Source organism: Pungitius pungitius, chromosome 12, assembly GCF_949316345.1.
Source record: "Pungitius pungitius chromosome 12, fPunPun2.1, whole genome shotgun sequence".
Classification (NCBI taxonomy): domain Eukaryota; kingdom Metazoa; phylum Chordata; class Actinopteri; order Perciformes; family Gasterosteidae; genus Pungitius; species Pungitius pungitius.
In genome coordinates this window covers 15,185,851-15,200,110 of record NC_084911.1, presented here as the reverse complement: position 1 = coordinate 15,200,110, position 14,260 = coordinate 15,185,851, and the positions used below count along the sequence as shown (strand labels likewise).

General features: G+C 44.2%; 11 non-coding genes across 11 annotated transcripts; all 11 read right to left on the bottom strand.

Moving 5' to 3' along the window:
• Nucleotides 1-6,446: 6,446 nt before the first annotated feature.
• Nucleotides 6,447-6,528, bottom strand: trnas-gcu (transfer RNA serine (anticodon GCU)). Its single transcript has one exon. It is a non-coding gene; the product is annotated as a tRNA-Ser (tRNA).
• Nucleotides 6,529-7,244: 716 nt separating this feature from the next.
• trnas-gcu (transfer RNA serine (anticodon GCU)) lies at nt 7,245-7,326 on the bottom strand. The gene has a single exon. It is a non-coding gene; the product is annotated as a tRNA-Ser (tRNA).
• Nucleotides 7,327-7,854: 528 nt separating this feature from the next.
• Nucleotides 7,855-7,936, bottom strand: trnas-gcu (transfer RNA serine (anticodon GCU)). Its single transcript has one exon. It is a non-coding gene; the product is annotated as a tRNA-Ser (tRNA).
• A 716-nt stretch (nt 7,937-8,652) lies between these two features.
• Nucleotides 8,653-8,734, bottom strand: trnas-gcu (transfer RNA serine (anticodon GCU)). The gene has a single exon. It is a non-coding gene; the product is annotated as a tRNA-Ser (tRNA).
• Nucleotides 8,735-9,262: 528 nt separating this feature from the next.
• trnas-gcu (transfer RNA serine (anticodon GCU)) lies at nt 9,263-9,344 on the bottom strand. The gene has a single exon. It is a non-coding gene; the product is annotated as a tRNA-Ser (tRNA).
• A 716-nt stretch (nt 9,345-10,060) lies between these two features.
• On the bottom strand, nt 10,061-10,142 carry trnas-gcu (transfer RNA serine (anticodon GCU)). Its single transcript has one exon. It is a non-coding gene; the product is annotated as a tRNA-Ser (tRNA).
• Nucleotides 10,143-10,671: 529 nt separating this feature from the next.
• trnas-gcu (transfer RNA serine (anticodon GCU)) lies at nt 10,672-10,753 on the bottom strand. Its single transcript has one exon. It is a non-coding gene; the product is annotated as a tRNA-Ser (tRNA).
• Nucleotides 10,754-11,468: 715 nt separating this feature from the next.
• trnas-gcu (transfer RNA serine (anticodon GCU)) lies at nt 11,469-11,550 on the bottom strand. Its single transcript has one exon. It is a non-coding gene; the product is annotated as a tRNA-Ser (tRNA).
• A 716-nt stretch (nt 11,551-12,266) lies between these two features.
• On the bottom strand, nt 12,267-12,348 carry trnas-gcu (transfer RNA serine (anticodon GCU)). Its single transcript has one exon. It is a non-coding gene; the product is annotated as a tRNA-Ser (tRNA).
• Nucleotides 12,349-13,064: 716 nt separating this feature from the next.
• Nucleotides 13,065-13,146, bottom strand: trnas-gcu (transfer RNA serine (anticodon GCU)). Its single transcript has one exon. It is a non-coding gene; the product is annotated as a tRNA-Ser (tRNA).
• A 529-nt stretch (nt 13,147-13,675) lies between these two features.
• On the bottom strand, nt 13,676-13,757 carry trnas-gcu (transfer RNA serine (anticodon GCU)). Its single transcript has one exon. It is a non-coding gene; the product is annotated as a tRNA-Ser (tRNA).
• Between the last annotated feature and the right edge of the window lie 503 nt (nt 13,758-14,260).

Sequence of the window (14,260 nt, the reverse complement as noted above, 5' to 3'; positions counted from 1 at the left end):
GGAGGATTTATGCAGATTAGAAAGATGTAACCACATATTGTTTACGGAGTTTGAAGGGCGAAGTGTGTTTGTAAGGAGACTTGTGTTGCAGGGTGGCACTAAACGGAGCCTGTTTTATCCCCATTTAGTGCGCTTCGGCGTTGTGGGTTTAGGTTGCGGGTCACTGAAGTCCGGACGAGGGCACCGCCGTGGAGCACCGGCTGAATTGACTTTTGTCGGGACAGTACGATTCCATCGGTATTGGTGAGTAAATTAGCCTTGTTCTTGGACTTAGTGTGAAGATAGGGGAATAGGTAGGGGGTAAATGTTTAGGGGGAAACTCCGGTGTTGTCCTGTAACATGAGCTTTCCGTTTCGCTCGATTTAGTCCGTGTGGTTGTTTGGTAACCCGAAGAACGTCGGAGTTTTTGTTTGTTTGGCTAGATGTGTGGCTAGTAGAGTTAATGTATATAGACCATAGCCTGGTTGGATGGTTGATGGGTGACTTATCATTTAAGTTGAAATAATGAGTGCACTTGATACGTTTTTGGCTGCTCCTTCAGTGGCTTTGCTTGCGGCGTTGAACATTAAACAGTTGAATAGTGTGGCTAAGCATTATGAGATTGATGTAACACTACCGAAGGGAGCTAAGAAGCAGGAGCTGCTTGACCTGGTTCGTGTGAGTTTGGTAAATAAGAACGTGCTACCGGACGTGAAAGGGCCAGAGCGCGGTGGTCAGGAAGCATCGGATTCAGACAGTGAGCTGGGTTCAGACAGTGAGCTTACTTTGAAAAAATCCAGCGTATTAACATTTGAACAGCAAGTAAAATTGTTAAATCTGAAACACGAATTGCAAGAAAAACGAGAGACGTTGAAATTGGAGCGAGAATTTGAAAGGAAAAAATTTGACAATGAATTAGCTCAAAGAAAGCTTGATAACGAATTGGACTGTATAAGAATAGAAGCTGCACAGAAAGACAAAGATCGTGAGTTGGAATGGGGAAAGCTTAAAAATTTAGAGCATGAACGTGAAATTGAGCGTACTAGGCTGCAACTAGCAGCTGAAGGCAAACTTGGGAAACCGCAGCAGTCAGGTTTGGGCGCTATGATCAAGTTCTTGCCTAAATTTAATGAGCAGGATCCAGATGTGTTTTTTTCGTTATTTGAGAATATTGCTACTGAGCAAAATTGGAGTGACGAGGATAAAATTGTACTGTTACAAACCACTTTAGTTGGCCGTGCTCAGAAGGCATTTGTGGCTTTACCGTCTTCTGAAAAGGGGGTCTATCAGTGCGTTAAGGCAGCAGTCTTAAAATGCTATGAGTTAATCCCTGAGGCTTATAGACAGCGCTTTCGATCATGGAAAAAATCGGACAAGCAAACTTACGCTGAATGGGCGAGGGAATTGACCAGTTTTTACCAACGTTGGCTTACAGCTGAACAGGTGGACTCGTTTGAGGAGTTGTGTGATCTTATGATTTTAGAACAACTAAAGAACACTGTGCCTGATCGAATTGCCACTTATATTAGCGAACATAAAGTGAAAACAGCAACCGAAGCCGCGGTTCTTGCCGATAATTTTTCTCTCATTCACAAAACTCCAGTTCGTGATTTTAGTTTGCGTCCAAACACGAACTACAAAGAACGTCGCTATAGTCGGGTTAATACGGACGCATCCGTGTTTTCCACTTCACTGGCACGTGGTAAACCATCAGATTTCGATCTTAAAACAGACTGTAATTATTGTTTTGGGAAAAATCATTGGAAAAAAAATTGTCCGGCGTTGTTGGAGCGTAACAGGGGGAAGGTTGAAGGAGTAAAAGTTGGCCTTTGCGCTTCTTCTGTTCCGGCGATACGCTCAGAGAGGAAAACTAAGAAAGTCCCAGCAAAGACATTGGATCGTGCACAATGTACAGTATCGATTGAAAAAGGGTTGAGCAATGTACAAGGTGATGAGCTTGAATTTCCTGCATCTTGTATAACAGATTATGCACCATTTGTCACAGAGGGATTTGTGGCATTGGTTGGAGACTCGCATCGCGTTCCAGTGAAAATTCTGCGTGATACGGGTGCATCAGAAAGTTTCATCTGTAAATCTGTCTTGCCTTTCTCGTCTCAGTCTGATACAGGAAACTGTGTATTAATACGGGGAATTGGTCTCCAGTCGTTTCCAGTACCACTGCACAAAATTCAGTTATTTTCGGGTTTTGTGAGCGGGGAAGTAACTATTGCTGTTCGTCCTTCTTTACCTATTGAGGGAATTGATCTGATTGTGGGTAATAATTTTGCTCATGACTGTGTTTTTCCTGATCAGGTTTCACCATCTCCGGTGGTTAAGACCGGGCCTTCGTCAGTGGATGAGTCCGATAAGAGTCAAAGAGACTTTCCAGAGGTTTTTACGGCATGCGCTGTGACGCGCGCTATGGCAAATAAGCAGAATGCCAACTCGTCTGAGGTATCGAAGCACATGTCTGCTCATGTGTTTATCCCACAGTTACCAGTACCGTTGTCTCGATGGGACATTGCTGAGGCTCAAAAGAGTGATCAGAGCTTAGTGAAATATTTTGAGTTGACGTCAGATGACAAGTTAGATCGCTGTTATTTTGTGAAGGATGGATTGTTGCTAAGAAGGTGGTCACCTACTCCAGGTATTGATGGGGGAGATCAGATTTTGCAGGTGGTGATGCCTGAGAAGTTTCGGGAAGTGGCACTAAAAACAGCGCATGGGGAAACAGCAGGTCATTTTGGTGTGAAGAAAACATACCAGCAGTTGTTGAAACATTGTTATTGGCCACGGATAAAGAGGGACGTTGCACGGTTTATACGAACGTGTCATGTCTGTCAAATGGCGGGTAAGCAAAATTCTGTCATTAAGCCTGCGCCTTTACAACCCATTGTGTCTGTTGGTAAGCCTTTTGAACATTTGATCATTGACTGTGTGGGCCCTTTACCCCAGTCAAAATCAGGATGTGTTTATCTGTTTACCATCATGTGCCAGGCGACACGATATCCTGCTGCTTATGCTTTGAGGAGCATTACTACAAGGGCTGTGGTGAAAGCATTGTCGCAATTTGTTTCAATATTTGGTCTTCCCAGAGTGATCCAAAGCGATCGGGGTTCAAATTTTACATCGAAAACATTTGCAGCAGCCTTAAAACAGCTGCATATCCAGCATAACTTGAGCAGTGCATACCACGCACAAAGTCAAGGAGTGTTGGAGAGGTTCCACGCCACCCTTAAGTCTCTATTACGGGCTTACTGCATAGAGATGAAACGCGACTGGGAGGAGGGTCTACCATGGCTAATGTTGGCGGCTAGAGCAGTGGTGCAAGAAAGCACAGGTTTTAGTCCCAACGAACTAGTATTTGGTCACAAGGTTCGTACCCCATTGTCTGTGTGGTCAAGTGATATGGAGTCATTTGAACCACCTAAGAGTTTGTCTAGTTATGTGTATGGTTTCCGACGCAGGTTGCTGTTAGCATGTAAAATGGCAACCGAAAATTTGACTGTCGCTCAAATAAAAATGAAGAGAAATTATGACTGTAAAACAGAAGCTCGTGTCTTTAGCCCAGGGGATCAGGTGGTGGCATTGTTGCCTATACCTGGGTCTCCTTTTGGTGCAAAGTATTCAGGGCCTTACAGTGTGGTTCGAAAAGTGTCAGAGACTAATTATGTGGTTGCTACGCCTGACCGTAGGCGGGCAACACAGTTATGTCATATCAATTTACTTAAGCCATACTATGCATCGGCACAGTCTCCTAGTGGTAAGAGAAAATCACCTGTGTTAGTTGTGTCAAGCACGTCTGTAGCCGATGCAGAGTTGGAGGATGATGTACAGGGCCCTGACTATTCTATGTTGCATGCTCGTCTCAATAATTCAGAGACGTTGGCCAAATTAGAGGGAAGTTTGGACCATTTGGATTTGCAGCAGCAAGCAGAATTGAAAGCGCTAATCTTTGAATTTTCTTGTCTGTTTGCAGATACTCCCACCTGCACAACTTTAATTGAGCATGACATAGACGTGGGTGATGCTAAGCCAATCCGTCAGAGGTTTTACCGAACTGGTCCTGATAAGCGTAAGAGTCTGGATGATAGTATCCAATATCTTCTTGAGAATGGCCTTGCGGTACAGTCCTACTCGAGCTGGGCTTCGCCCTGCTTATTAGTCAAAAAACCGGATCATACATACAGGTTTTGCACGGACTACAGAAAAGTAAATGGCGTGACAAAACCAGACTCTTACCCACTGCCTAGAATTGAAGATTGTGTTGACCAAGTCGGTGCAGCACGTTATGTGAGCAAGTTTGACTTGCTAAAAGGGTATTACCAGGTTCCACTTACTCCCAGGGCACAAGAGATCTCGGCCTTTATCACGTCGTCGGGACTCTATTCTTATACGAGAATGGCTTTTGGATTGCGCAACGCCCCCTCCAGTTTCCAGCGGCTCATGAATCGAGTCGTTGGGGGACTGGAGGGATGTGCGGTGTATATTGATGATGTTGTCTGTTATTCGGACACCTGGACAGTCCACCTTGCCCGCATACGTTCATTATTTGAGCGTTTGGCGGCTGCAAACCTCACTGTGAACTTAGCAAAGTGCGAGTTCGCCCAAGCTACAGTGGTGTATCTGGGGAAGGTGGTGGGACAGGGGAACGTTCGGCCAGTGAGAGCAAAGGTCCTGGCCATTGACAAATTTTCACGGCCTGTCACTAAGAAAGAATTAATGCGCTTTCTAGGGATGATAGGGTATTACAGGAGTTTTTGCTGTAATTTTTCATCTGTTGTTGCCCCACTAACTAACCTACTGAAGGGTTCAGTTAAATTTGATTGGACTAATGAGTGCCAACGTGCATTCGAAAACGCCAAGTCTCTCCTGAGTTCTGCACCTGTCCTGGCTGCTCCTAGGCTGGAGGAGCCCTTCCAGCTTCAAGTAGATGCCAGCCAGGTAGGGGCAGGTGCCGTCCTCCTTCAAAAGGATGACAATGGAATAGATAGACCAGTTTCCTATTTTTCTCGGAAATTTAATTGTCACCAATTGAACTATTCTACAATCGAAAAGGAGGCCCTGGCCCTCATTTGGGCACTCCAACATTTTGATGTTTATGTTGGTGGTGGGCTACACCCTGTGGTGGTCTTTTCTGATCACAATCCTCTTACTTTCCTGTCTTCTCTTCAGAACACTAACCAGCGCCTCATGCGCTGGGCTCTTTTTCTACAGCCGTATAACTTGTCTGTTAGGCACATCAAGGGATCCGAGAACGTCATGGCTGATGCCTTGTCGCGGGCCCTTTATGACTAAGTGGTGTCTATCCCCTCTCCGGTCTGTTTTTTTTCTCTCCTGTCTCCCAACTTTCCATTCTTAAATTGCTATCCAGGCGCCAGGATTTGCTGGGTGGAAGGGTGGGGGGGGGGGGGGGGGGGGGGGGTGGTATATTGGGTGGGCTGAGGGGGGGGGAATGATTTTGGAAATTTATAGTTGTGGCTGTTGTATTAAGAGATAATAAAGAGTTTGGTTTAGTCTAACCTTAGGATCTCTGGGTAAGTAGTTAAACGGGTAAGGGGGTGTAGTCACTTATAGTTTTTGGGTTTAGGTTTAGTTCTCAGTATTGACTAGGGGGTAATGAGTAGAATGTAGTTCTACAGAGTCCCATATGGGTCTCTGTTTTGTGGGGGGAGTGATGTCACGCCCGGCTATGCCGTGCTGGGTGTGCTCACTCCCTTCATGTAGAGAATATGGTTGGGCCGTCTCTCCCCTCCCAATCTGAAGGGGGAGCTGTGGAATCCTGGCCCATCTGACAGCAGCTGATGGGCGGGACTGTTTAAGAGGATCGCCTGCCAATGCCGCTCTCTCTCTCTCTCTGGACCCCTCCCGACTCGACTCTACTCGGCTCTGGGCTGTGCGTCGCTGCTCGGTCGTCCAGGACGGCAGCAGCACTTTTTGCTCTTCTTTGCTTTTCCTTTCAGGACGCCTAGGTTACACTTTGCAGATTCGCACTACACCTTTTGGTTTCTCATTTACTGATTACACACCTTTATTAATGAAAGTTATGATTTCGTCATAGGAAATGACGTTTTGAATAAACTATAATTTGATTGAACTAAACAACTGTGTGGTCTCCCCTATGTCACTGCTACTGCGAGCCAGGTAGTCGTGACACCTACCTAGATGCAGAGGGAAACTAGCTCAAATTGTGGAGCGCTTGCTAACCATAGGAGAGGTGTTGTGATCAACAGGAGCATTCTTCAAGTGAGTTTGAAGACATTTTGCCTGTGACTGGTGGAAAACAATAAGATTAAATGAAAAAACGATAGCTGGGAATTGGAATCCTTTGTTGCATTACAGGGTTGGCTTTGGATGAGGTCTTGACAATCTGAGCCCTTTGCTCCAACCAAATTGGAACTAGGGCAAAAGATGTGAATTTCAAGGTGGTGACTTGTAAATGTATTTGGTCAAATAAAAGTGCAGGGCGACGAGAATGGGATTCGAACCCATGCGTGCAGAGCACAATGGATTAGCAGTCCATCGCCTTAACCACTCGGCCACCTCGTCTTGTTTTGTCTGAGCTTGCGGCATAATTTGATAATTATCGTAGCATGTTTTCATTGTCCTGGGAGGTTTTAAAAGCGTTTAAATGCAGTGTCAGCCTTATGGCAATTCCACCCAAGCGCTCTGTGTAGAGGGGGATTAGCTCAAATGGTAGAGCGCTCGCTTAGCATGCGAGAAGTAGCGGGATCGATGCCCGCATCCTCCATTATTCCTAATTTTCAGACAAGGAGATAGTGACAATAATCAGCAAAGGCCCAAACACTCGGACGCCAAGTCTTACTTTACTCTACGTTTTTAGGAACATTTAGTTGATTTCGACCCTCTAATTGACCAAATCATTTTTCTCAATCACCTTAAAGGTGTTGTAAAAATGTATGTTGAGGGGTGGAGAAGAGCAGCTATGTTTATCCTACCTAGATGCAGAGGGAAACTAGCTCAAATTGTGGAGCGCTTGCTAACCATAGGAGAGGTGTTGTGATCAACAGGAGCATTCTTCAAGTGAGTTTGAAGACATTTTGCCTGTGACTGGTGGAAAACAATAAGATTAAATGAAAAAACGATAGCTGGGAATTGGAATCCTTTGTTGCATTACAGGGTTGGCTTTGGATGAGGTCTTGACAATCTGAGCCCTTTGCTCCAACCAAATTGGAACTAGGGCAAAAGATGTGAATTTCAAGGTGGTGACTTGTAAATATATTTGGTCAAATAAAAGTGCAATGCGACGAGAATGGGATTCGAACCCATGCGTGCAGAGCACAATGGATTAGCAGTCCATCGCCTTAACCACTCGGCCACCTCGTCTTGTTTTGTCTGAGCTTGCGGCATAATTTGATAATTATCGTAGCATGTTTTCATTGTCCTGGGAGGTTTTAAAAGCGTTTAAATGCAGTGTCAGCCTTATGGCAATTCCACCCACGGCTTTGTGTAGAGGGGGATTAGCTCAAATGGTAGAGCGCTCGCTTAGCATGCGAGAAGTAGCGGGATCGATGCCCGCATTCTCCATTATTCCTAATTTGTAGAGATAGTGACAATAATCAGCAAAGGCCCAAACATTCGGCCGTCAAGTCTTACTTTACACTACGTTTTTACAAACATTTAGTTGATTTCGACCGTCTTATTGACCAAATCATTTTTCTCAATCACCTTAAAGGTGTTGTAAAAACGTATGTTGATGGGTGGAGAAGAATCCTCTGTTACATTACAGGGTTGGCTTTGGATGAGGTTTTGACAATCTGAGCCCTTTGCTCCAACCAAATTGGAACTAGGGCAACAGATGTGAATTTCGTGGTGGTGACTTGTAAATTTATTTGGTCAAATAGAAGAGGAATGCGACGAGAATGGGATTCGAACCCATGCGTGCAGAGCACAATGGATTAGCAGTCCATCGCCTTAACCACTCGGCCACCTCGTCTTGTTTTGTCTGAGCTTGCGGCATAATTTGATAATTATCGTAGCATGTTTTCATTGTCCTGGGAGGTTTTAAAAGCGTTTAAATGCAGTGTCAGCCTTATGGCAATTCCAGCCAAGGGCTTTGTGTAGAGGGGGATTAGCTCAAATGGTAGAGCGCTCGCTTAGCATGCGAGAAGTAGTGGGATCGATGCCCGCATCCTCCATTATTCCTAATTTTCAGACAAGGAGATAGTGACAATAATCAGCAAAGGCCCAAACACTCGGACGCCAAGTCTTACTTTACACTACGTTTTTAGGAACATTTAGTTGATTTCGACCCTCTAATTGACCAAATCATTTTTCTCAATCACCTTAAAGGTGTTGTAAAAATGTATGTTGAGGGGTGGAGAAGAGCAGCTATGTTCATCCTACCTAGATGCAGAGGGAAACTAGCTCAAATTGTGGAGCGCTTGCTAACCATAGGAGAGGTGTTGTGGTCAACAGGAGCATTCTTCAAGTGAGTTTGAAGACATTTTGCCTGTGACAGGTGGAAAACAATAAGATTAAATGAAAAAACGATAGCTGGGAATTGGAATCCTTTGTTGCATTACAGGGTTGGCTTTGGATGAGGTCTTGACAATCTGAGCCCTTTGCTCCAACCAAATTGGAACTAGGGCAAAAGATGTGAATTTCAAGGTGGTGACTTGTAAATGTATTTGGTCAAATAAAAGTGCAATGCGACGAGAATGGGATTCGAACCCATGCGTGCAGAGCACAATGGATTAGCAGTCCATCGCCTTAACCACTCGGCCACCTCGTCTTGTTTTGTCTGAGCTTGCGGCATAATTTGATAATTATCGTAGCATGTTTTCATTGTCCTGGGAGGTTTTAAAAGCGTTTAAATGCAGTGTCAGCCTTATGGCAATTCCACCCACGGCTTTGTGTAGAGGGGGATTAGCTCAAATGGTAGAGCGCTCGCTTAGCATGCGAGAAGTAGCGGGATCGATGCCCGCATTCTCCATTATTCCTAATTTGTAGAGATAGTGACAATAATCAGCAAAGGCCCAAACATTCGGCCGTCAAGTCTTACTTTACACTACGTTTTTACAAACATTTAGTTGATTTCGACCGTCTTATTGACCAAATCATTTTTCTCAATCACCTTAAAGGTGTTGTAAAAACGTATGTTGATGGGTGGAGAAGAATCCTCTGTTACATTACAGGGTTGGCTTTGGATGAGGTTTTGACAATCTGAGCCCTTTGCTCCAACCAAATTGGAACTAGGGCAACAGATGTGAATTTCGTGGTGGTGACTTGTAAATTTATTTGGTCAAATAGAAGAGGAATGCGACGAGAATGGGATTCGAACCCATGCGTGCAGAGCACAATGGATTAGCAGTCCATCGCCTTAACCACTCGGCCACCTCGTCTTGTTTTGTCTGAGCTTGCGGCATAATTTGATAATTATCGTAGCATGTTTTCATTGTCCTGGGAGGTTTTAAAAGCGTTTAAATGCAGTGTCAGCCTTATGGCAATTCCAGCCAAGGGCTTTGTGTAGAGGGGGATTAGCTCAAATGGTAGAGCGCTCGCTTAGCATGCGAGAAGTAGCGGGATCGATGCCCGCATCCTCCATTATTCCTAATTTTCAGACAAGGAGATAGTGACAATAATCAGCAAAGGCCCAAACACTCGGACGCCAAGTCTTACTTTACACTACGTTTTTAGGAACATTTAGTTGATTTCGACCCTCTAATTGACCAAATCATTTTTCTCAATCACCTTAAAGGTGTTGTAAAAATGTATGTTGAGGGGTGGAGAAGAGCAGCTATGTTCATCCTACCTAGATGCAGAGGGAAACTAGCTCAAATTGTGGAGCGCTTGCTAACCATAGGAGAGGTGTTGTGGTCAACAGGAGCATTCTTCAAGTGAGTTTGAAGACATTTTGCCTGTGACTGGTGGAAAACAATAAGATTAAATGAAAAAACGATAGCTGGGAATTGGAATCCTTTGTTGCATCACAGGGTTGGCTTTGGATGAGGTCTTGACAATCTGAGCCCTTTGCTCCAACCAAATTGGAACTAGGGCAAAAGATGTGAATTTCAAGGTGGTGACTTGTAAATGTATTTGGTCAAATAAAAGTGGAATGCGACGAGAATGGGATTCGAACCCATGCGTGCAGAGCACAATGGATTAGCAGTCCATCGCCTTAACCACTCGGCCACCTCGTCTTGTTTGGTCTGAGCTTGCGGCATAATTTGATAATTATCGTAGCATGTTTTCATTGTCCTGGGAGGTTTTAAAAGCGTTTAAATGCAGTGTCAGCCTTATGGCAATTCCACCCAAGCGCTCTGTGTAGAGGGGGATTAGCTCAAATGGTAGAGCGCTCGCTTAGCATGCGAGAAGTAGCGGGATCGATGCCCGCATTCTCCATTATTCCTAATTTGTAGAGATAGTGACAATAATCAGCAAAGGCCCAAACATTCGGCCGCCAAGTCTTACTTTACACTACGTTTTTACAAACATTTAGTTGATTTCGACCGTCTTATTGACCAAATCATTTTTCTCAATCACCTTAAAGGTGTTGTAAAAAAGTATGTTGATGGGTGGAGAAGAATCCTCTGTTACATTACAGGGTTGGCTTTGGATGAGGTTTTGACAATCTGAGCCCTTTGCTCCAACCAAATTGGAACTAGGGCAACAGATGTGAATTTCGTGGTGGTGACTTGTAAATTTATTTGGTCAAATAGAAGAGGAATGCGACGAGAATGGGATTCGAACCCATGCGTGCAGAGCACAATGGATTAGCAGTCCATCGCCTTAACCACTCGGCCACCTCGTCTTGGTAATAGGATTTTGCGGCATAATTTGATAATTATCGTAGCATGTTTTCATAGTCCTGGGAGGTTTTAAAAGCGTTTAAATGCAGTGTCAGCCTTATGGCAATTCGACCCAAGGGCTTGTTGTGGAGGGGGATTAGCTCAAATGGTAGAGCGCTCGCTTAGCATGCGAGAAGTAGCGGGATCGATGCCCGCATCCTCCATTATTCCTAATTTTCAGACAAGGAGATAGTGACAATAATCAGCAAAGGCCCAAACACTTGGACGCCAAGTCTTACTTTACACTACGTTTTTAGGAACATTTAGTTGATTTCGACCCTCTAATTGACCAAATCATTTTTCTCAATCACCTTAAAGGTGTTGTAAAAATGTATGTTGAGGGGTGGAGAAGAGCAGCTATGTTTATCCTACCTAGATGCAGAGCGAAACTAGCTCAAATTGTGGAGCGCTTGCTAACCATAGGAGAGGTGTTGTGATCAACAGGAGCATTCTTCAAGTGAGTTTGAAGACATTTTGCCTGTGACTGGTGGAAAACAATAAGATTAAATAAAAAAACTATAGCTGGGAATTGGAATGCTTTGTTGCATTACAGGGTTGGCTTTGGATGAGGTCTTGACAATCTGAGCCCTTTGCTCCAACCAAATTGGAACTAGGGCAACAGATGTGAATTTCGTGGTGGTGACTTGTAAATTTATTTGGTCAAATAGAAGAGGAATGCGACGAGAATGGGATTCGAACCCATGCGTGCAGAGCACAATGGATTAGCAGTCCATCGCCTTAACCACTCGGCCACCTCGTCTTGGTTAATAGGATCTTGGGGCATAATTTGATAATTATCGTAGCATGTTTTCATTGTCCTGGGAGGTTTTAAAAGCGTTTAAATGCAGTGTCAGCCTTATGGCAATTCGACCCAAGAGCTTTGTGTGGAGGGGGATTAGCTCAAATGGTAGAGCGCTCGCTTAGCATGCGAGAAGTAGCGGGATCGATGCCCGCATCCTCCATTATTCCTAATTTTCAGACAAGGAGATAGTGACAATAATCAGCAAAGGCCCAAACACTCGGACGCCAAGTCGCACTTTAAACTACGTTTTTAGGAACATTTAGTTGATTTCGACCCTCTAATTGACCAAATCATTTTTCTCAATCACCTTAAAGGTGTTGTAAAAATGTATGTTGAGGGGTGGAGAAGAGCAGCTATGTTTATCCTACCTAGATGCAGAGGGAAACTAGCTCAAATTGTGGAGCGCTTGCTAACCATAGGAGAGGTGTTGTGATCAACAGGAGCATTCTTCAAGTGAGTTTGAAGACATTTTGCCTGTGACTGGTGGAAAACAATAAGATTAAATGAAAAAACGATAGCTGGGAATTGGAATCCTTTGTTGCATTACAGGGTTGGCTTTGGATGAGGTCTTGACAATCTGAGCCCTTTGCTCCAACCAAATTGGAACCAGGGCAACAGATGTGAATTTCGTGGTGGTGACTTGTAAATGTATTTGGTCAAATCAAAGTGGAATGCGACAAGAATGGGATTCGAACCCATGCTTGCAGCGCACAATGGATTAGCAGTCCATCGCCTTAACCACTCGGCCACCTCGTCTTGTTTGGTCTGAGCTTGCGGCATAATTTGATGATTATCGTAGCATGTTTTCATTGTCCTGGGAGGTTTTAAAAGCGTTTAAATGCAGTGTCAGCCTTATGGCAATTCCAGCCAAGGGCTTTGTGTAGAGGGGGATTAGCTCAAATGGTAGAGCGCTCGCTTAGCATGCGAGAAGTAGCGGGATCGATGCCCGCATCCTCCATTATTCCTAATTTTCAGACAAGGAGATAGTGACAATAATCAGCAAAGGCCCAAACACTCGGACGCCAAGTCTTACTTTACACTACGTTTTTAGGAACATTTAGTTGATTTTGACCCTCTAATTGACCAAATCATTTTTCTCAATCACCTTAAAGGTGTTGTAAAAATGTATGTTGAGGGGTGGAGAAGAGCAGCTATGTTCATCCTACCTAGATGCAGAGGGAAACTAGCTCAAATTGTGGAGCGCTTGCTAACCATAGGAGAGGTGTTGTGGTCAACAGGAGCATTCTTCAAGTGAGTTTGAAGACATTTTGCCTGTGACTGGTGGAAAACAATAAGATTAAATGAAAAAACGATAGCTTGGAATTGGAATCCTTTGTTGCATCACAGGGTTGGCTTTGGATGAGGTCTTGACAATCTGAGCCCTTTGCTCCAACCAAATTGGAACTAGGGCAAAAGATGTGAATTTCAAGGTGGTGACTTGTAAATGTATTTGGTCAAATAAAAGTGGAATGCGACGAGAATGGGATTCGAACCCATGCGTGCAGAGCACAATGGATTAGCAGTCCATCGCCTTAACCACTCGGCCACCTCGTCTTGTTTGGTCTGAGCTTGCGGCATAATTTGATAATTATCGTAGCATGTTTTCATTGTCCTGGGAGGTTTTAAAAGCGTTTAAATGCAGTGTCAGCCTTATGGCAATTCCACCCAAGCGCTCTGTGTAGAGGGGGATTAGCTCAAATGGTAGAGCGCTCGCTTAGCATGCGAGAAGTAGCGGGATCGATGCCCGCATTCTCCATTATTCTTAATTTGTAGAGATAGTGACAATAATCAGCAAAGGCCCAAACATTCGGCCGTCAAGTCTTACTTTACACTACGTTTTTACAAACATTTAGTTGATTTCGACCGTCTTATTGACCAAATCATTTTTCTCAATCACCTTAAAGGTGTTGTAAAAACGTATGTTGATGGGTGGAGAAGAATCCTCTGTTACATTACAGGGTTGGCTTTGGATGAGGTTTTGACAATCTGAGCCCTTTGCTCCAACCAAATTGGAACTAGGGCAACAGATGTGAATTTCGTGGTGGTGACTTGTAAATTTATTTGGTCAAATCAAAGTGGAATGCGACGAGAATGGGATTCGAACCCATGCGTGCAGAGCACAATGGATTAGCAGTCCATCGCCTTAACCACTCAGCCACCTCGTCTTGTTTGGTCTGAGCTTGCGGCATAATTTCATAATTATCGTAGCATGTTTTCATTGTCCTGGGAGGATTTAAAAGCGTTTAAATGCAGTGTCAGCCTTATGGCAATTCCACCCAAGCGCTCTGTGTAGAGGGGGATTAGCTCAAATGGTAGAGCGCTCGCTTAGCATGCGAGAAGTAGCGGGATCGATGCCCGCATTCTCCATTATTCCTAATTTGTAGAGATAGTGACAATAATCAGCAAAGGCCCAAACATTCGGCCGCCAAGTCTTACTTCACACTACATTTTTACAAACATTTAGTTGATTTCGACCATCTTATTGACCAAATCATTTTTCTCAATCACCTTAAAGGTGTTGTAAAAACGTATGTTGATGGGTGGAGAAGAATCCTCTGTTACATTACAGGGTTGGCTTTGGATGAGGTTTTGACAATCTGAGCCCTTTGCTCCAACCAAATTGGAACTAGGGCAACAGATGTGAATTTCGTGGTGGTGACTTGTAAAT